Raw genomic sequence first — 23,783 nt, 5'->3', positions numbered from 1 at the left:
TATTTTTAGGTATGTTAGTCTATGTTTAACATACTATCGATCTGCTATTTTGATTTTTTGAATTTAAGCGTGTTTATATTTTTAATAAAAACCGATTTTTTTTAGATTTTGTGGTCGCTAGAACTCAAATATAATTGTCTCGTTCACTCAAAGTTTATTAAAAATGTAAAATGACTTATTAAAATACCTTAACTATCATTATATAGCAATTTACATAATGAAAAGCTTTATTTTCATTATTAGTCATCATTTAGTTAGCAAATGATAATTTTAAAAGTAAATATTACAATTTTTCGGAATTTTGTTTTCATTCTAAAATTGTAAAACGTTTCAAATTTAAGGACTTGTGGCAGGTCTTGTATTAAATTACGATTTATTTTGTTTAACATACTAGAAACAAAAATTCCTTTAATATGTGTAATTATTAAAACATTCTGCATCCACTAGACGTTGATTTTATTGATTTATATAGTTTTAAAACTGTTAAATTGGCGATTAAATGTCACGAAATTTTAAAATCCTAAGCATTTTCACTGGAACCCAGCATCCTAGGCCTAACAGCATCAACAGCCTACAGTAAACTATAGAATAAACCAGGTATACCGTAAGTTGTTATTTATTTTTGTTGTAATATAGATTTTTTAAATAGTTATAGTTCAATGTTATATATTTAATGTTGTTATCTGACTCTCTGGCGGTAATCTATGAGAGGTAAATAGGGGCCTAGGCCTTAGGTCTATGATGCACACAAAGTGCCAAACCTTGTGTACGGCCCGGGGGTCTCACACGCTCTGCCCAGGCGGCCTAATTAGGCTTACCGCTTAGGCCTCGTTCTACATTAGGCCTAGGCCCTAGTGTCTGTTTACAGGTTTGTAAGTGCATAAACAGAGTAGGCCTAGACCTAACTTTTCTGGAATCTAGGCATAGGATAGGCACTGACTAGGCCTTTGTCTAGAAATAAGCACGGCCTATTATTTACAACTTTTTAGCCTGGCTTGGGGCCTACTGTAGGAGGCCTACTCCTCTACTAGCCTAGTCTAGCTAGGAGGCATAGCCTATCTTAGGCTAGGCCTAGGTAGTACTCAGTGCTAGAAGCCTGCCTAGGCCTAGATGTAGCCTACATCCTAAAACTAGACTAGGCCTAGGCTAGAACCTCTAGTAAGGCTTTGACAGGTATCTAGGCCCTACCTACATTATGTATGTTAGGGCCTATCTGACTTCTAGCATAGCCTAGGCCTAGCCTAGACATTTACAGAAGGTGTACTGTAGTAGGTTTACCTTCTACATCATTAACAGCTAGCTTAGAACAAGCCCCGCATTAAATCAAGCATCCATCCTAAGTATTTTTAACATAATTTTGTAATACTATTATTCACGAATTAAACATACTATTATGACTTACAAAGCAAATTAATTTTTAGTTTTAGTGTCCGGTTTGGAGTATTCAATCAACTACTCAATTTCTGATGACTCAATAATCAATTTAACTTCAGGTATTTTAAGTCTCAAGCTTATTCAACTTATGTTTAATGTGACTAACAACATATAAAAATACAATTACTTTTAGGTCATAAAAATAACAATTACTCCTTAAAAGTATAAATAAACATTAATTCAATCCAAATAATGGTAGCAAAAGAGATGTTTTAAAATAGTAACTATTAAATACTGTTGTGTTGACTGTATTCAGTTTTTTTTTTCAGTGAAACACATTATGGTACAAATGGAGAAAAATGTATCTAGAAGAGAGGAAAATAACAAGATGAAGGAGCAGGAAAAATATGGTATACTTGTCTGTATGGCAATTTTCATACACATTAGTTCATGTTAAAACAAAATGACTATTGAACTATTTTAAGCCCAATTAAATACAACAAAGCACCCAAGTCAATGACATGAAATGTAATTTAACAGGTGTCTTAAATTAATTCTAAAGCCAATACAAAGCAAATACATTTACAATTAAAATGAAGTGAGAAAAGTGTAATGTAACAGTCAGAATTGTTAGAAATGTAATATAAATAAAATACAAAATTAAAACTTTTATTTTAGACAACTTCTAATGTTTATTAAAATGTGCTTTTTCAATTTTTCAGTTACTGCTGTGGTTTCAAACATCCTCCACTTCACATACAAGTTAATGGCTTATTAATAATTAAGGTAATCAGTAAACTCATTATAAATGTTTTGCTTTAATTTACTAACAATGTTTCATTTATCTACTAACCATACATAAACACACTCACACACCAACATACACAAAACACCTTTTAGAATAGCTTGTATTTAATGTAGGACAAAATTAAACATAACAATGTAGTTGTATACCAAAGTTAAACACAGCAATGCAGTTCAATTAGTTGTTGTAGGACAAAATTAAACACAACAAAAGTTTGATCTAGGCTTATTAGTTGTAGGACAAAATTCAACACCAATAAAGCTTAGTTAGTTGCTTAAAATTAAACGGAGGAATACAGTTCAGTTTAGTTTATATTTACTGTATATAAAAATTAAACAGAGCAATGTAGTTCAGTAGTTGGTTGTAGAACAAATTTACACAGGAGAATGCAGTCCAGTTGAGTTTAGTTATTTACTGTATAGGGAAAAAAAATAACAGAGGAATGAAGTTTAGTTTTAGTTGGTTGTTGGACAAAAATGAACAGTTTGGTTAATTGTTGTATGACAAATGCAGACACAGCAATACAGTTCAGTTTAGTTTTTTACTGTAGGAAAAAATAAACACATAAATATTGCAGTTTGTAGGACAAAATTGGTTTAGAAATCATTTATTGACACAACATTAAACTAGTTAGACATGTGTAGCGGTACATTTATTATAGAACACAATTAAGAGTACATATTTAGAAAATCTGAAAGTATAATTGGTTGAGAAATCATCTATTAAACAAACCAATAATACAGGATATTCAAGTAGTTAGACATGTGTAGTGGTACAGTTATTATAGAACACAATTAAGAGTACATATTTTAGACAATCTGAAAGTGTAATTGGTTGAGAAATCATCTATTAAATCACTCAACAATACAGGACATTCAAGTAGTTAGACATGTGTAGGGGTACAGTTATTATAGAAAACAATTAGGAGTAAATATTTTAGACAATCTGAAAGTATAATTGGTTGAGAAATCATCTATAAAACAACCCAACAATACAGGACATCCAAGTAGTTAAACATGTGTAGGGGTACAGTTATTATAGGACACAATTAGGAGTTTGTTGTAGGACACAATTAAACAAAGCAGTTTAGTTAAGTTAGAACAAGCTTCGCATTAAATCAGTAATCAAGCATCCATCGTAAATATTTTAAACATAATTTTGTAATACTATTTTCACGAATTAAAAATACTATATATGACTTATAATGTAAATTAATTTTTAGTTTTAGTGTCCGGTTTGGAGTATTCAATCAACTAGCCTATTCAATTTCTGATGACTCAATAATCAACTTAACTTCAGGTATTTTAAGTCCCACGCTTAATCAACGTTTTAATGTTACTAACAACATATGAAAATACAATTATTTTTAGGTCATAAAAATAACAATTACTCCTTAAAATTATAAATAAAGTAATAAATAATAATAATTCAATCCAAATAATGGTAGTAGGCCTAGTGGTAACAAAAGAGATTTCTTAAAATAGTAACTATTGAATGCTGTTGGTGTTGACTGTATTCAGTTTTTTTTTCAGTGAAAAACATGATGGTACAAATGGAAAAAAGATCTAGAAGAGAGGAAAATTACAAGATGAAGGAGCAGAAAATATATGGTTGAATATATGACTAAAATCATACCTTACATTAAAACAATCAATTAAATAAACATGAAATCAATGGTAGGACATGTAATGAGGCCAGTCAAACTAATAACATATAGCATTGAAATAGAGTAAATGTAAAATAAAGAGGTAATTTAGGTGGAAAAATGCTAATAAAAAAAACAAAAACTGCTAGTACTACAAGTAAAAATGTTTATTCACATATTTTTTTTATTAATTATATTTTCAGCCTCTGCTATGATTAGTACCAAGTATTGTTAATCAGTCACCACTTCTCATGCTTTCAACAAGTCTTACTTCACAATTTGATGTCTTTTAAAGGTAATTGGTCATCTCAATATTGCTTTATGTTTTAAACCATCAGATAATAGTAATAATTGTAGCAGTACAATTAGAAATTAAATTTACATTACATTTATCAAACAAAATGTCTAATGTGATTAGTTGACAACACAATTACAAAAGACAGTAAAAAAGTAGTTAATTTGAAATGCCCAAATTCAATTTAGCTTTCCCTTCTCCAACAGCTGTTCTTGTTTGGGTACATTGTTAAAAATCACAATATATGGTACACAGAAATACAGTCTGTTTAGGTCATAAAAATGAATAATGCACTACAAATGTTATTAGTTTTATTAGTATACTAATGACTATGAATATAATGGTTTTTTTTTTAAACAGTGATAATGGATAAGAAAGAGGATAATCTAGAAGTGGAAGTGGAAACAAGATGAATAATACATTTAGGAAGAAAAAAGAGGAGATGGTTGAATATAACTAATAGTCTATATTTTCATACACATTAATTCATGTTAAAACAAAATGACCATTAAACAATTTTAAGCCCAATTAAATACAACAAAGCACCCAAGTCAATGACTAGAAATGTAATTTAACAGGTGAAATTAATTCTAAAGCCAATACAAAGCAAATACATTTACAATTAAAAATGAAGTGAGAAAAGTGTAATATAACACATCTGAGAATTGTTAGTAAAGTATTATATTTCAAATCCAAAATTAAAACTTTTTTTTAGACAACTTCTAATGTTTATTAAAATGGGCTTTTTCATTTTTTCAGTTACTGCTGTGGTTTCAAACATCCTCCACTTCACATACAAGTTAATGGCTTATTAATAATTAAGGTAATCAGTAATCTCATTATAAATGTTTTGCTTTAATTTACTAACAATGTTTCATTTATCTACTAACCATACATAAACACACTCACACACCAACATACAGAAAAGACCTTTTAGAATAGCTTGTATTTAATGTAGAACAAATTAAATCTTCTTGTAGACCAAAGTTAAACACAGAAATGCAGTCAGTTTAGTTAATTACTGTAGGGAAAAATTAAAAACAGCAATACAGTTCAGTTAGTTGTTGTAGGACAAAATTAAACTAAGGAATACAGTTTTGTTTAGTTATTTACTGTAGGGAAAAATTAAAAGCAGCAATGTAGTTTAGTTGGTTGTAGAACATATTTAAACAGGGGAATACAGTTCAGTTTAGTTATTTTCTGTATAGGAAAACAATTAAAAACATCAATTCAGTTTAGTATAGTTTAGTTAATTGTACTGTAGGACAAATTTAAACACAGCAATGGAATTTAGTTGGTTGTGAAACAAAAGTGAACATAGTTTAGTTTGGTTAATTGTTGTAGGACAAATGTAGACACAACAATGTAGTTTAGTTTATTTGGTTGTAGGACAAATGCAGACACAGCAGTTCAGTTTAGTTATTTACTGTAGGAACAAATATAAACAAGAATGCAGTTTAGTTTAGTTAGTTGTAGGACTTAATTTATTCATAAATAATATATTGACACAATTAAACACAGCAGTTTAGTTTATTTGGTTGTAAGACAAAATTAAACAGAGCAATTCAGTTTAATTTAGTTGTTTGTAGAACAAAACTAAACAGAACAGTTTAGTTTAATTGGTTATAGGAAACAGGTAAACACAGCAGTTCAGTTTAGTTTAGTTTAGTTGGTTGTAGGACAAAATAAACAGAGCAATTCAGTTTAGTTTAGTTGGTTGTAAGACACAATTAAACAGAGCAATTCAGTTCAGTTTAGCTTAGTTGGTTTTAGAACAAAATTAAACAGAGCAATTCTAATTTAGCTTAGTTGGTTGTAGAACAAAATTAAACAGAGCAGTTCAGTTTATTTTATTTGGTTGTAGAACACAATTAAACAGAGTAATTTAGTTTAGTTTAGTTGGTTGTAGAAAAAAATAAACAGAGAAATTCAGTTTAGTTTAGTTGGTTGTAGGACACAATTTAACAGAGTAATTCAGTTTATTTTATTTGGTTGTAGAACAACATTAAACAGAGCAATTCTAATTTAGCTTAGTTGGTTGTAGAACAAAATTAAACAGAGCAGTTCAGTTTAGTTTAGTTGGTTTTAGGACACAATTAAACACAGCAATTCAGTTTAGTTTAGTTGGTTGTAGAAAAAAATAAACAGAGAAATTCAGTTTAGTTTAGTTGGTTGTAGGACACAATTTAACAGAGTAATTCAGTTTATTTTATTTGGTTGTAGAACAACATTAAACAGAGCAATTCAGTTTACTTTAGTTTAGTTGGTTGTAGAACAAAATAAACAGAGCAATTCAGTTTAGTTTAGTTGGTTGTAAGACACAATTAAACAGAGCAATTCAGTTCAGTTTAGCTTAGTTGGTTTTAGAACAAAATTAAACAGAGCAATTCTAATTTAGCTTAGTTGGTTGTAGAACAAAATTAAACAGAGCAGTTCAGTTTATTTTATTTGGTTGTAGAACACAATTAAACAGAGTAATTTAGTTTAGTTTAGTTGGTTGTAGAAAAAAATAAACAGAGAAATTCAGTTTAGTTTAGTTGGTTGTATAACAACATTAAACAGAGCAATTCTAATTTAGCTTAGTTGGTTGTAGAACAAAATTAAACAGAGCAGTTCAGTTTAGTTTAGTTGGTTTTAGGACACAATTAAACACAGCAATTCAGTTTAGTTTAGTTGGTTGTAGAAAACAATAAACAGAGAAATTCAGTTTAGTTTAGTTGGTTGTAGGACACAATTTAACAGAGTAATTCAGTTTATTTTATTTGGTTGTAGAACAACATTAAACAGAGCAATTCAGTTTACTTTAGTTTATTTGGTTGTAGAACAAAATTAAACAGAGAAATTCAGTTTAGTTTAGTTGGTTGTAGAACAAAATTAAATAGAGAAGTTTAGTTTAGTTGTTTGTAGAACACAATTAAACACAGGATTGCAGTTCAGTTTAGTTGGTTGTAGGTGAAATTTAAACACACCAATACAGTTCAGTTTAGTTAGTTGTTTAGGACAAAATAAAACAGCAAATATAACACTGTTGAGAAATAATCTATTGGACAACACAATAATACAGGACATTCAAGTAGTTAGACATGTGTAGGGGTACAGTTATTATAGAACACAATTAGGAGTACATTGTAGTTTGATCTATTGTTTGTAGGATAAATTTAAACACAGCAATGCAGTTCAGTTTAGTTAGTTGTTTAGGGCAAAATTAAACAGAGGAATGTAGTTCAGTTTAGTTAGTTGTTAAGGGCAAAATTAAACAGAGGAATGCAGTTCAGTTTAGTTAGTTGTTAAGGGCAAAATTAAACAGAGGAATGCAGTTCAGTTTAGTTAGTTGTTAAGGGCAAAATTAAACAGAGGAATGCAGTTCAGTTTAGTTAGTTGTTAAGGGCAAAATTAAACACAGCAATGCAGTTCAGTTTAGTTAGTTGTTAAGGGCAAAATTAAACAGAGGAATGCAGTTCAGTTTAGTTAGTTGTTAAGGGCAAAATTAAACACAGCAATGCAGTTCAGTTTAGTTAGTTGCTTTAGGACAAAATTATTGTTCACCTGATTCAAATAAATTCAATAAATGTTGTTGAGTAATCAGTAATTGTTTGGGTATTTTAAAAACACAACATGTGTAGTTTAATATTTAGGAATGTTTAGTTGATTTGATGATAGTAGATGTAGTTGATAATTAGTTATTGTTCACCTGATTCAAACACAATAAATGTAGTTGATTATTCAGTAATTGTTTGGGTAATTTAAACACAACATGTGTAGTTTAATATTTAGGAATGTTTAGTTGATTTGATGATAGTAGATGTAGTTGATAATTAGTTATTGTTCACCTGATTCAAACACAGTAAATGTAGTTGATTATTCAGTAATTGGTTGGGTAATTTAAACACAACATGTGTTTAATATTCTAGGAATGATCTAGTTGATTTGATGATAGTAGGGGTAGTTGATAATTAGTTATTGTTGAGCTGTAACTATCTATGGAACAACTCAACAATAGGTTGTAGGAAAAACAGGATTACTGTTCAGTTTAGTTAGTTCTGTTCTTATAGAGCATAATTAAAAGTACATTGTAGTTTTATCTATTAGTTGTATGAGTTAGTTGTTAAGGGCAAAATTAAACAGAAGAATGCAGTTCAGTTTAGTTGGTTGTATGAGAAATTTAAACACAGTAATGCAGTTTAATCAGTAATTGTTTGGGTAATTTAAACACAACATGTGTAGTTTAATATTTAGGAATGTTTAGTTGATTTGATGATAGTAGATGTAGTTGATAATTAGTTATTGTTCACCTGATTCAAACACAATAAATGTAGTTGATTATTCAGTAATTGTTTGGGTTATTTAAACACAACATGTGTAGTTTAATATTTAGGAATGATTAGTTGATTTGATGATAGTAGATGTAGTTGATAATTAGTTATTGTTCACCTGATTCAAACACAATAAATGTAGTTGATTATTCAGTAATTGTTTGGGTAATTTAAACACAACATGTGTAGTTTAATATTCAGGATTTCAGGTTATAGGACACAATTAAGAGTAACTATTTTAGACAAATATGAAAGTATAATTGGTTGAGAAATCATCTATTGAACAACCCAATAATACAGGATATTCAAGTAGTTAGAGATGTGTAGGGCTACAGTTATTATAGAACAAAATTAAGAGTACATATTTGACAACTCTAACAATACAATTGGTTGAGAAATCATCTATAGAACAACCCAACAATACAGGACATTCAAGTAGTTAGACATGTGTAGGGGTATAGTTATTATAGAACCCATTTAGGAGTACATATTTGACAACTCTAACAGTATAATTGGTTGAGAAATCATCTATTGAACAACCAAATAGACATTCAAGTAGACATGTGTAAGGGTACAGTTATTATAGAACACAATTAAGAGTACATATTTTAGACAAATTTAACAGAATAATTGGTTGAGAAATCATCTATTAGACAACACAACATTACAGGACATTCAAGTAGTTAGACATGTGTAGGGGTACATTTATTATAGGACAAAATTAAGAGTACATATTTTAGACAAATTTAACAGAATAATTGGTTGAGAAATCATATATTAGACAACACAGAACATTCAAGTAGTTAGACATGTGTAGGGGTACAGTTATTGTAGAGCACAATTAAGAGTACATTGTAGTTTGATCTATTGGTTGTAGGATAAATTTAAACACAGCAATGCAGTTCAGTTTAGTTAGTTGTTAAGGGCAAAATTAAACATAGGAATGCAGTTCAGTTTAGTTGGTTGTATGAGAAATTTAAACACAGCAATGCAGTTTAGTTTAGTTAGTTGCTTTAGGACAAAGTTAAACAAGGAAGTCAGTTTAGTTAGTTACTTACGACAAAATTAAACAGAGGAATGCAGTTATTATAGAACACAATTAAGAGTAAATATTTTAGACAAATCTGAAGTATAATTGGTTGAGAAATCATATATGAAACAACCCAATAATACAGGAAATTCAAGTAGTTAGACATTTGATGATGGGTAGGGGTACAGATATTATGGAACACAATTAAGTACATATTTTAGACAAATCTAAAAGTATAATTGGTTGAGAAATCATCTAATAGACAACAATAATACAAGAAATTCTAGTAGTTAGACATGTATAGGGATACAGTTATTATAGAACACAATTAAGAGTACATATTTTAGACAAATCTAACAGGATAATTGGTTGAGAAACCATCTATTAGACAACCCAATAATACAGGACATTCAAGTAGTTAGACATGTGTAGGGATACAGTTATTATAGAACCCATTTATGAGTACATATTTTAGACAAATCTAACAGAATAAATGGTTGAGAAATCATCTATTAGACAACACAATAATACAGGACATTCAAGTATTCAAGTAGTTAGACATGTGTAGGGGTACAGTTATTATAGAACACAATTAGGATTACATATTTTAGAAAAATCTAACAGTACAATTGGTTGAGACTTTTTTGGTTGTAGGACACAATCACAGCAGTTCAGTTTAGTTTAGTTGGTTGTAGAACAAAATTAAACACAGCAGTTTAGTTTATTTGGTTGTAAGACAAAATTAAACAGAGCAATTCAGTTTAAATTAGTTGTTTGTAGAACAGAATTAAACAGAACAGTTTAGTTTAATTGGTTATAGGAAACAGGTAAACACAGCAGTTCAGTTTAGTTTAGTTGGTTGTAGAACAAAATTAAACAGAGCAATTCAGTTTAGTTTAGTTGGTTGTAGGACACAATTAAACACAGCAGCTCAGTTTAGTCTAGTTGGTTGTAGAACAAAATAATTAAACACAGCAATTCAGTTCAGTTTAGTTGGTTGTAGGACAAAATTAAACACAGCATTTCAAATATAATTGGTTGAGAAATCATTTATTGAACAACTCAACAATACAATACATTCAAGTAGTAAGACATGTGTAGGGATACAGTTATTATAGAGCATAATTAAAAGTACATTGTAGTTTTATCTATTGGTTGTATGAGAAATTTAAACAGAAGAATGCAGTTCAGTTTAGTTGGTTGTATGAGAAATTTAAACACAGTAATGCAGTTTAATCAGTAATTATTTGGGTAATTTAAACACAACATGTGTTTAATATTCTAGGAATGTTTAGTTGATTTGATGATAGTAGATGTAGTTGATAATAATTAGTTATTGTTCACCTGATTCAAACACAATAAATGTAGTTGATTATTCAGTAATTGGTTTGGTAATTTAAACACAACATGTGTAGTTTAATATTTAGGAATGTTTAGTTGATTTGATGATAGTAGATGTAGTTGATAATTAGTTATTGTTCACCTGATTCAAATAAATTCAATAAATGTAGTTGATTATTCAGTAATTGTTTGGGTAATTTAAACACAACATGTGTAGTTTAATATCTAAGAATGTTTAGTTGATTTGATGATAGTAGGGGTAGTTGATAATTAGTTATTGTTCACCTGATTCAAACACAATAAATGTAGTTGATTATTCAGTAATTGGTTGGGTAATTTAAACACAACATGTGTAGTTTAAAATTTAGGAATGATTAGTTGATTTGATGATAGTAGATGTAGTTGATAATTAGTTATTGTTCACCTGATTCAAACACAATAAATGTAGTTGAGTATTCAGTAATTGGTTGGGTAATTTAAACACAACATGTGTAGTTTAAAATTTAGGAATGATTAGTTGATTTGATGATAGTAGATGTAGTTGATAATTAGTTATTGTTCACCTGATTCAAACACCATAAATGTAGTTGATTATTCAGTAATTGTTTGGGTAATTTAAACACAACATGTGTAGTTTAATATTCAGGAATGTTTAGTTGATTTGATGATAGTAGATGTAGTTGATAATTAGTTATTGTTCACCTGATTCAAACACCATAAATGTAGTTGATTATTCAGTAATTGGTTTGGTAATTTAAACACAACATGTGTAGTTTAATATTTAGGAATGTTTAGTTGATTTGATGATAGTAGGTGTAGTTGATAATTAGTTATTGTTCACCTGATTCAAACACCATAAATGTAGTTGATTATTCAGTAATTGTTTGGGTAATTTAAACACAACATGTGTAGTTTAATATTCAGGAATGTTTAGTTGATTTGATGATAGTAGATGTAGTTGATAATTAGTTATTGTTCACCTGAATCAAACACCATAAATGTAGTTGATTATTCAGTAATTGTTTGGGTAATTTAAACACAACATGTGTAGTGTAATATTTAGGAATGATTAGTTGATTTGATGATAGTAGATGTAGTTGATAATTAGTTATTGTTCACCTGATTCAAATAAATTCAATAAATGTAGTTGATTATTCAGTAATTGTTTGGGTAATTTAAACACAACATGTGTAGTTTAATATCTAAAAATGTTTAGTTGATTTGATGATAGTAGGGGTAGTTGATAATAAGTTATTGTTCACCTGATTCAAACACCATAAATGTAGTTGATTATTCAGTAATTGTTTGGGTAATTTAAACACAACATGTGTAGTTTAATATTTAGGAATGTTTAGTTGATTTGATGATAGTAGGTGTAGTTGATAATTAGTTATTGTTCACCTGATTCAAACACCATAAATGTAGTTGATTATTCAGTAATTGTTTGGGTAATTTAAACACAACATGTGTAGTTTAATATTCAGGAATGTTTAGTTGATTTGATGATAGTAGATGTAGTTGATAATTAGTTATTGTTCACCTGAATCAAACACAATAAATGTAGTTGATTATTCAGTAATTGTTTGGGTAATTTAAACACAACATGTGTAGTGTAATATTTAGGAATGATTAGTTGATTTGATGATAGTAGATGTAGTTGATAATTAGTTATTGTTCACCTGAATCAAACACCATAAATGTAGTTGATTATTCAGTAATTGTTTGGGTAATTTAAACACAACATGTGTAGTGTAATATTTAGGAATGATTAGTTGATTTGATGATAGTAGATGTAGTTGATAATTAGTTATTGTTCACCTGATTCAAACACCATAAATGTAGTTGATTATTCAGTAATTGTTTGGGTAATTTAAACACAGGTAGTTGATAATTAGTTATTATTCACCTGATTCAAATAAATTCAATAAATGTAGTTGATTAATGAGTTGGACACAATTAAACAGAGTAATTCAGTTTAGTTTAGTTGGTTTTAGTACACAATTAAACAGAGTAATTCAGTTTAGTTTAGTTGGTTGTAAGACACAATTAAACATAGCAATTCAGTTTAGTTTAGTTGGTTGTAGGACACAATTAAACACAGCAGTTCAGTTCAGTTTAGTTGGTTGTAGGACACAATTAAACATAGCAATTCAGTTTAGTTTAGTTGGTTGTAGAACACAATTAAACAGAGCAATTCAGTTTAGTTTAGTTGGTTGTAGGACAAAATTAAACACAGCAGTTCAGGTTATAGGACACAATTAAGAGTAAATATTTGAGACAAATCTAACAGACTAATTGGTTGAGAAATCTATCTATCTAATCTATTAGACAACGCAATATTATAGCACATTCAAGTAGTTAAACATGTGTAGAGGTAGAGTTCTTATAGAACCCATTTAGGAGTACATATTTTAAACAAATTTAACAGAATAATTGGTTAAGAAATCATCTATTAGACAACACAATAATACAGAGCATTCAAGTAGTTAGACATGTGTAGGGGTACAGTTATTATAGAACACAATTACGAGTACATTGTAGTTTGATCTATTGGCTGTAGGATAAATTTAAACACAGCAATGCAGTTCAGTTTAGTTAGTTGTTTAGGGCAAAATTAAACACAGCAATGCAGTTCAGTTTAGTTAGTTGCTTAAGGACAAAGTTAAACAAAGGAATTCAGTTTAGTTTTGTTAGTTACAACAAAATTAAAGAGAGGAATGCAGTTTAATTTAGTTAGTTGTTTAGAGCAAAATAAAAAACAGCAAATCTAAAACTATAATTGGTTAAGAACTTTTAGACAAAACAATTATACATGGTACAGTTATTATAGAACACAATTAGGAGTAAATATTTTAGACAAATCTAACATTACAACTGGTTGAGAAATCATCTATAGAACAGCTCAATAATACAGGACATTCAAGTAGTTAGACATGTGTAGGGGTACAGTTATTATAGCACACAATTAAGAGTACATAATTTAGACAAATCTGAAGTATAATTAGTTGATAAATCATCTATTGAACAACTCAACAATACAAGACATTCAAGTAGTTAGGTTACAGTTATTATAGAGCACAATTTAGAGTAAATATTTTAGACAAATTTAACAGTACAATTGGTTGAGAAATAATCTATTGAACAACCCAATAATGCACATTTCACATTCAACTAGTTACACGTGTGGTTCTAGAACAAAATTAAACAGAGCAATTTAGTTTAGTTTAGTTGGTTTTAGTACACAATTAAACAGAGTAATTCAGTTTAGTTTAGTTGGTTGTAAGACACAATTAAACATAGCAATTCAGTTTAGTTTAGTTGGTTGTAGGACACAATTAAACATAGCAATTCAGTTTAGTTTAGTTGGTTGTAGGACACAATTAAACATAGCAATTCAGTTTAGTTTAGTTGGTTGTAGAACACAATTAAACAGAGCAATTCAGTTTAGTTTAGTTGGTTGTAGGACAAAATTAAACACAGCAGTTCAGGTTATAGGACACAATTAAGAGTAAATATTTGAGACAAATCTAACAGAATAATTGGTTGAGAAATCTATCTATCTAATCTATTAGACAACGCAATATTATAGCACATTCAAGTAGTTAAACATGTGTAGAGGTAGAGTTCTTATAGAACCCATTTAGGAGTACATATTTTAAACAAATTTAACAATAATTGGTTAAGAAATCATCTATTAGACAACACAATAATACAGAGCATTCAAGTAGTTAGACATGTGTAGGGGTACAGTTATTATAGAACACAATTAAGAGTACATTGTAGTTTGATCTATTGGCTGTAGGATAAATTTAAACACAGCAATGCAGTTCAGTTTAGTTAGTTGTTTAGGGCAAAATTAAACACAGCAATGCAGTTCAGTTTAGTTAGTTGCTTAAGGACAAAGTTAAACAAAGGAATTCAGTTTAGTTTTGTTAGTTACAACAAAATTAAAGAGAGGAATGCAGTTTAATTTAGTTAGTTGTTTAGAGCAAAATAAAAAACAGCAAATCTAAAACTATAATTGGTTAAGAACTTTTAGACAAAACAATTATACATGGTACAGTTATTATAGAACACAATTAGGAGTAAATATTTTAGACAAATCTAACATTACAACTGGTTGAGAAATCATCTATAGAACAGCTCAATAATACAGGACATTCAAGTAGTTAGACATGTGTAGGGGTACAGTTATTATAGCACACAATTAAGAGTACATATTTTAGACAAATCTGAAGTATAATTAGTTGATAAATCATCTATTGAACAACTCAACAATACAAGACATTCAAGTAGTTAGGTTACAGTTATTATAGAGCACAATTTAGAGTAAATATTTTAGACAAATTTAACAGTACAATTGGTTGAGAAATAATCTATTGAACAACCCAATAATGCACATTTCACATTCAACTAGTTACACGTGTGGTTCTAGAACAAAATTAAACAGAGCAATTTAGTTTAGTTTGTTAGAGGACACAATTAAACAGAGAAATTCAGTGTAGTTTAGTTGGTTTTAGGACACAATTAAACATAGCAATTCAGTTTAGTTTAGTTGGTTTTAGGACACAATTAAACAGTGTAATTCAGTTTAGTTTAGTTGGTTGTAAGACACAATTAAACATAGCAATTCAGTTTAGTTTAGTTGGTTGTAGGACAAAATTAAACACAGCAGTTCAGTTCAGTTCAGTTTAGTTGGTTGTAAGACACAATTAAACATAGCAATTCAGTTTAGTTTAGTTGGTTGTAGGACAAAATTAAACACAGCAGTTCAGTTCAGTTTAGTTGTTTGTAGAACAAAATGAAACAGAGAAATTCAGTTTAGTTTAGTTGGTTTTAGGACACAATTAAACAGAGTAATTCAGTTTAGTTTAGTTGGTTGTAGGACACAATTAAACATAGCAATTCAGTTTAGTTTAGTTGGTTTTAGGACACAATTAAACAGAGTAATTCAGTTTAGTTTAGTTGGTTGTAAGACACAATTAAACATAGCAATTCAGTTTAGTTTAGTTGGTTGTAGGACAGAATTAAACACAGCAGTTCAGTTCAGTTTAGTTGTTTGTAGAACAAAATGAAACAGAGAAATTCAGTTTAGTTTAGTTGGTTGTAGGACACAATTAAACAGAGCAATTCAGTTTAGTTTAGTTGGTTGTAGGACACAATTAAACACAGCAGTTTACTTTAGTCTTGTTTGTTGTAGAACAAAATAAACAGAGAAATTCAATTTACTTTAGTTTGTTGGAGGACACAATTAAACACAGCAGTTCAGTTTAGTCTATTTGGTTGTAGAACAAAATTAAACCGAGCAATTCAGTTTAGATTAGTTGGTTGTAGGACATAATTAAACACAGCAGTTCAGTTTAGTTAAGTTGGTTGTAGAACACAATTAAACACAGCAATTCATATTTAGACAAATCTAAAAGTATAATTAGTTGAGAATTCATCTATTAGCCAAAACAATAATACAGAGCATTCGAATATTTAGACATATGTAGGGGTACAGTTATTGTAGACAACAATTAAGATAATATATTTTAGACAAATTTAAAAGTATAATTGGTTGGGAAATTATCTAGTAGACAACAAAACAATACAGAACATTCAAATATTTAGACATGTGTAGGGGTACAGTTATTATAGAACACCATTAAGTGTACATATTTTAGACAAATCTAAAAGTATAATTGGTTAAGAAATTATCTAGTAGACAACACAATAATACAGAACATTCAAATATTTAGACAAGTGCAATTCAGTTTAGTTTAGTTGGTTGTAAGACACAATTAAACATAGCAATTTAGTTTAGTTTAGTTGGTTGTAAGACAAAATTAAATAGAGAAGTTTAGTTAAGTTGGTTGTAAAACAAAATTAAACAGAGCAATTCAGTTTAGTTTAGTTGGTTGTAGGACAAAATTAAACACAGCAGTTCAGGTTATAGGACACAATTAAGAGTAAATATTTGAGACAAATCTAACAGAATAATTGGTTGAGAAATCTATCTATCTAATCTATTAGACAACACAATATTATAGCACATTCAAGTAGTTAAACATGTGTAGAGGTAGAGTTCTTATAGAACCCATTTAGGAGTACATATTTTAAACAAATTTAACAGAATAATTGGTTAAGAAATCATCTATTAGACAACATAATAATACAGAGCATTCAAGTAGTTAGACATGTGTAGGGGTACAGTTATTATAGAACACAAATAAGAGTACATTGTAGTTTGATCTATTGGCTGTAGGATAAATTTAAACACAGCAATGCAGTTCAGTTTAGTTAGTTGTTTAGGGCAAAATTAAACACAGCAATGCAGTTCAGTTTAGTTAGTTGCGTAAGGACAAAGTTAAACAAAGGAATTCAGTTTAGTTTTGTTAGTTGTTTAGAGCAAAATAAAAAACAGCAAATCTAAAACTATAATTGGTTAAGAACTTTTAGACAAAACAATTATACATGGTACAGTTATTATAGAACACAATTAGGAGTAAATATTTTAGACAAATCTAACATTACAACTGGTTGAGAAATCATCTATAGAACAACTCAATAATACAGGACATTCAAGTAGTTAGACATGTGTAGGGGTACAGTTATTATAGCACACAATTAAGAGTACATATTTTAGACAAATCTGAAGTATAATTAGTTGATAAATCATCTATTGAACAACTCAACAATACAAGACATTCAAGTAGTTAGGTTACAGTTATTATAGAGCACAATTTAGAGTAAATATTTTAGACAAATTTAACAGTACAATTGGTTGAGAAATAATCTATTGAACAACCCAATAATGCACATTTCACATTCAACTAGTTACACGTGTGGTTCTAGAACAAAATTAAACAGAGCAATTTAGTTTAGTTTGTTAGAGGACACAATTAAACAGAGAAATTTAGTTTAGTTGGTTTTAGGACACAATTAAACAGAGCAATTCAGTGTAGTTTAGTTGTTGTAGGACACAATTAAACATAGCAATTCAGTTTAGTTTAGTTGGTTTTAGGACACAATTAAACAGAGTAAAATTCAGTTTAGTTTAGTTGGTTGTAAGACACAATTAAACATAGCAATTCAGTTTAGTTTAGTTGGTTGTAGGACAGAATTAAACACAGCAGTTCAGTTCAGTTTAGTTGTTTGTAGAACAAAATGAAACAGAGAAATTCAGTTTAGTTTAGTTGGTTGTAGGACACAATTAAACAGAGCAATTCAGTTTAGTTTAGTTGGTTGTAGGACACAATTAAACACAGCAGTTTACTTTAGTCTTGTTTGTTGTAGAACAAAATAAACAGAGAAATTCAATTTAGTTTAGTTTGTTGGAGGACACAATTAAACACAGCAGTTCAGTTTAGTCTATTTGGTTGTAGAACAAAATTAAACCGAGCAATTCAGTTTAGATTAGTTGGTTGTAGGACATAATTAAACACAGCAGTTCAGTTTAGTTAAGTTGGTTTTAGAACACAATTAAACACAGCAATTCATATTTAGACAAATCTAAAAGTATAATTGGTAGTTAAACATGTGTAGGGGTAGAGTTCTTATAGAACCCATTTAGGAGTACATATTTTAAACAAATTTAACAGAATAATTGGTTAAGAAATTATCTATTAGACAACACAATAATACAGAGCATTCAAGTAGTTAGACATGTGTAGGGGTACAGTTATTATAGAACACAATTAAGAGTACATTGTAGTTTGATCTATTGGTTGTAGGATAAATTTAAACACAGCAATGCAGTTCAGTTTAGTTAGTTGTTTAGGGCAAAATTAAACACAGCAATGCAGTTCAGTTTAGTTAGTTGCTTAAGGACAAAGTTAAACAAAGGAATTCAGTTTAGTTTTGTTAGTTACTTACAACAAAATTAAAGAGAGGAATGCAGTTTAATTTAGTTAGTTGTTTAGAGCAAAATAAAAAACAGCAAATCTAACACTATAATTGGTTAAGAACTTTTAGACAAAACAATTATACATGGTACAGTTATTATAGAACACAATTAGGAGTAAATATTTTGGACAAATCTGAAGTATAATTAGTTGAGAAATTCTATATGAAACAACCCAATAATACAGGACATTCAAGTTGTTAGACATGTGTAGGGGTACAGTTATTATAGAGCACAATCAAGAGTACATATTTTAGACAAGTCTAACAGTATAATTTGGTTGAGAAGTCATCTAATAGACAGGAAATTCTAGTAGTTCAAATTTGTAGGGAGGGGTACAGATATTATAGAACACAACTAGGAGTACATATTTTAGACAAATCTAACATTACAACTGGTTGAGAAATCATCTATAGAACAACTCAATAATACAGAACATTCAAGTAGTTAGACATGTGTAGGGGTACAGTTATTATAGCACCCAATTAAGAATACATATTTTAGACAAATCTGAAGTATAATTAGTTGATAAATCATCTATTGAACAACTCAACAATACAAGACATTCAAGTAGTTAGGTTACAGTTATTATAGAGCACAATTTAGAGTAAATATTTTAGACAAATTTAACAGTACAATTGGTTGAGAAATAATCTATTGAACAACCCAATATGCACATTTCACATTCAACTAGTTACACGTGTGGTTCTAGAACAAAATTAAACAGAGCAATTTAGTTTAGTTTGTTAGAGGACACAATTAAACAGAGAAATTTAGTGTAGTTGGTTTTAGGACACAATTAAACATAGCAATTTAGTTTAGTTGGTTATAGGACACAATTAAACACAGCAGCTTAGTTTAGTTTAGTTGGTTGTAGGACAAAATTAAACACAGCAGCTTAGTTTAGTTGGTTGTAGGACCAATTTAACACAGCAGCACAGTTTAGTTTAGTAATTAAACAGAGAAATTTAGTTTAGTTGGTTTTAGGACACAATTAAACACAGCAGTTCAGTTTAGTTTAGTTGGTTGTAGAACAAAATAAACAGAGAAATTCAGTTTAGTTTAGTTGGTTGTAGGACACAATTAAACAGAGTAATTCAGTTTAGTTTAATTGGTTGTAAGACACAATTAAACATAGCAATTCATTTTAGTTTAGTTGGTTGTAAGACACAATTAAACATAGCAATTCAGTTTTGTTTAGTTGGTTGTAGGACACAATTAAACACAGCAGTTCAGTTCAGTTTAGTTGGTTGTAGGACAAAATTAAACAGTGCAATTCAGTTTAGTTTAGTTGGTTGTAGGACACAATTAAACAGTGCAATTCAGGTTAGTTTAGTTGGTTGTAGGACAAAATTGGACACAGCAGTTTACTTTAGTCTAGTTTGTTGTAGAACAAAATAAACAGAGAAATTCAATTTAGTTTAGTTTGTTGGAGGACACAATTAAACACAGCAGTTCAGTTTAGTTTAGTTTGTTGTAGAACAAAATTAAACACAGCAGTTTACTTTAGTCTAGTTTGTTGTAGAACAAAATAAACAGAGAAATTCAATTTAGTTTAGTTTGTTGGAGGACACAATTAAACACAGCAGTTCAGTTTAGTCTAGTTGGTTGTAGAACAAAATTAAACCGAGCAATTCAGTTTAGATTATTTGGTTGTAGGACATAATTAAACACAGCAGTTCAGTTTAGTTAAGTTGGTTGTAGAACACAATTAAACATAGCAATTCAGTTTTGTTTAGTTGGTTGTAGGACACAATTAAACACAGCAGTTCAGTTCAGTTTAGTTGGTTGTAGGACAAAATTAAACAGTGCAATTCAGTTTAGTTTAGTTGGTTGTAGGACACAATTAAACAGTGCAATTCAGGTTAGTTTAGTTGGTTGTAGGACAAAATTGGACACAGCAGTTTACTTTAGTCTAGTTTGTTGTAGAACAAAATAAACAGAGAAATTCAATTTAGTTTAGTTTGTTGGAGGACACAATTAAACACAGCAGTTCAGTTTAGTTTAGTTTGTTGTAGAACAAAATTAAACACAGCAGTTTACTTTAGTCTAGTTTGTTGTAGAACAAAATAAACAGAGAAATTCAATTTAGTTTAGTTTGTTGGAGGACACAATTAAACACAGCAGTTCAGTTTAGTCTAGTTGGTTGTAGAACAAAATTAAACCGAGCAATTCAGTTTAGATTATTTGGTTGTAGGACATAATTAAACACAGCAGTTCAGTTTAGTTAAGTTGGTTGTAGAACACAATTAAACACAGCAATTCATATTTAGACAAATCTAAAAGTATAATTAGTTGAGAATTCATCTATTAGCCAAAACAATAATACAGAGCATTCAAATATTTAGACATATGTAGGGGTACAGTTATTGTAGACAACAATTAAGATAATAAATTTTAGACAAATTTAAAAGTATAATTGGTTGGGAAATTATCTAGTAGACAACAAAACAATACAGAACATTCAAATATTTAGACATGTGTAGGGGTACAGTTATTATAGAACACCATTAAGTGTACATATTTTAGACAAATCTAAAAGTATAATTGGTTAAGAAATTATCTAGTAGACAACACAATAATACAGAACATTCAAATATTTAGACAAGTGCAATTCAGTTTAGTTGGTTGTAAGACACAATTAAACATAGCAATTTAGTTTAGTTTAGTTGGTTGTTAGACAAAATTAAATAGAGAAGTTTAGTTAAGTTGGTTGTAAAACAAAATTAAACAGAGCAATTCAGTTTAGTTTAGTTGGTTGTTGAACACAAATAAACAGAGCAATTCAGTTTAGTTTAGTTGGTTGTAGGACAAAATTAAACACAGCAGTTCAGGTTATAGGACACAATTAAGAGTAAATATTTGAGACAAATCTAACAGAATAATTGGTTGAGAAATCTATCTATCTAATCTATTAGACAACACAATATTATAGCACATTCAAGTAGTTAAACATGTGTAGAGGTAGAGTTCTTATAGAACCCATTTAGGAGTACATATTTTAAACAAATTTAACAGAATAATTGGTTAAGAAATCATCTATTAGACAACATAATAATACAGAGCATTTAAGTAGTTAGACATGTGTAGGGGTACAGTTATTATAGAACACAAATAAGAGTACATTGTAGTTTGATCTATTGGCTGTAGGATAAATTTAAACACAGCAATGCAGTTCAGTTTAGTTAGTTGTTTAGGGCAAAATTAAACACAGCAATGCAGTTCAGTTTAGTTAGTTGCGTAAGGACAAAGTTAAACAAAGGAATTCAGTTTAGTTTTGTTAGTTACTTACAACAAAATTAAAGAGAGGAATGCAGTTTAATTTAGTTAGTTGTTTAGAGCAAAATAAAAAACAGCAAATCTAAAACTATAATTGGTTAAGAACTTTTAGACAAAACAATTATACATGGTACAGTTATTATAGAACACAATTAGGAGTAAATATTTTAGACAAATCTGACGTATAATTAGTTGAGAAATTCTATATGAAACAACCCAATAATACAGGACATTCAAGTTGTTAGACATGTGTAGGGGTACAGTTATTATAGAGTACAATCAAGAGTACATATTTTAGACAAGTCTAACAGTATAATTTGGTTGAGAAGTCATCTAATAGACAGGAAATTCTAGTAGTTCAAATTTGTAGGGAGGGGTACAGATATTATAGAACACAATTAGGAGTACATATTTTAGACAAATGTAACATTACAACTGGTTGAGAAATCATCTATAGAACAACTCAATAATACAGGACATTCAAGTAGTTAGACATGTGTAGGGATACAGTTATTATAGAGCACGATTAAGAGTACAGCTGTATTTTAGACAATTCTAACAGAATAATTTGTTTAGAAATCATCTGGTAAACAACACATCAGTACAGAACATTTAAGTAGTTAGACATCTGTAGGGGTACAGTTATTATAAAACATATATACTAGACAAATCTACCAATACAACTGTTTGAAAAATCATTTATTAGACAATAAAACAATACAGGACACTTAACTAATTTCTTAGAAAAAAACAATTACAAATTTAATTATACACCCAAATGCAAAAACCAAAAGTAACTATTGTTAAACAACTGTACTTTTAGTAGTATTACTGATACAATTTTAATGTTTGCAGTCAATTAAATGAACACTTTACATGCTTATTGTGAAATCTGGTTAAATCCTGCAATATTCTTCTACCCACAGTGTGTTGCTGTTTGGACTGTCATTGAAGGAGCATTTTCATAGAATGAGCATACTGAAGTAGAAGTCTAAATGTATTCACCTATTCATTTGAAACTCATCAACATTATACAGCAGCAGCTCCATAGTGTTTGGTTGCATGAATGATTGGCCAGGACTTGTATTCAATGACATTTTTTAACAAACGTTAAAAGCATAGATGCTTACATAGGCCTTAATTCTTTAGCCTTTCCAGGTTAAACTATTGAATTTGTTACCTTTTATAAGAAATAATTATTTTGAATTAATTTAAGCTCTTCCCTTACAGTTTGTTTTTTAGTATTTTGTAAGTTTTATTTTAATTTGTTATTAAATTAAATCAAAGATGAAATAAAGTTATAAAAGTTGTCTTCAATTCTGTGTGCACCTGCTTTTATCTAATACATACAGCTACATATGAAGATTTAACTATTTAAAAAGCTCATCATCCTAAAGTTAAATGACTTAATTAATTGTATTAATCTTCAGTGTTCATGTTTTTGGAAGACAGTACATCTTTAAGTCAATGCGATTGGTTTTTTTAAACTGGTTATATATACTTGTTAAACCTTATTTCTGATTTACTTTAAACTGAAACCTTTTGTTTTGCTGAAAAGGGTCAAGTCATGACAAGTGCTTTTGCACTTCTGGACTTCAACCTGACTGCCATAATTATGAGGTTTACTACAATAAACATGAATTAAAAATGAATTATGAGAACCCTAGCACATGATGATGTTTATGGATGGAGTTGTTGATTTTCTTGTCCATAATTCTTGTAACATCCAAAGTTGTATAACACCGCATCAGTGTTGTCCACAGCGTAGGTCTATTAGTGTCTGTCAACATATGGTTTTTATTATATAAAATGTTAT

The 23,783-nt window shown here is 29.2% G+C and overlaps 1 long non-coding RNA gene across 2 annotated transcripts; it reads left to right on the top strand.

The window, feature by feature from the left end:
• The first annotated feature begins 246 nt into the window (after positions 1–246).
• LOC144835022 (uncharacterized) lies at positions 247–23,262 on the top strand. Of its 2 annotated transcripts, none has more exons than XR_013611039.1 (9): positions 247–604; positions 1,422–1,493; positions 1,704–1,784; positions 2,097–2,160; positions 3,402–3,478; positions 3,712–3,855; positions 4,028–4,119; positions 4,480–4,942; positions 22,894–23,262. It is a non-coding gene; the product is annotated as an uncharacterized LOC144835022 (long non-coding RNA). The 2 variants fall into 2 exon arrangements; XR_013611040.1 differs by having other exon boundaries at positions 249–604; positions 3,712–3,789.
• The last annotated feature ends 521 nt before the right edge of the window (positions 23,263–23,783 follow it).

The sequence above is a fragment of the Antedon bifida genome, chromosome 2, assembly GCF_963402885.1.
Source record: "Antedon bifida chromosome 2, ecAntBifi1.1, whole genome shotgun sequence".
NCBI classification, from domain to species: domain Eukaryota; kingdom Metazoa; phylum Echinodermata; class Crinoidea; order Comatulida; family Antedonidae; genus Antedon; species Antedon bifida.
The sequence above is the reverse complement of the archived record's forward strand: the minus strand, read 5'-3'. Positions and strand labels throughout refer to the sequence as shown.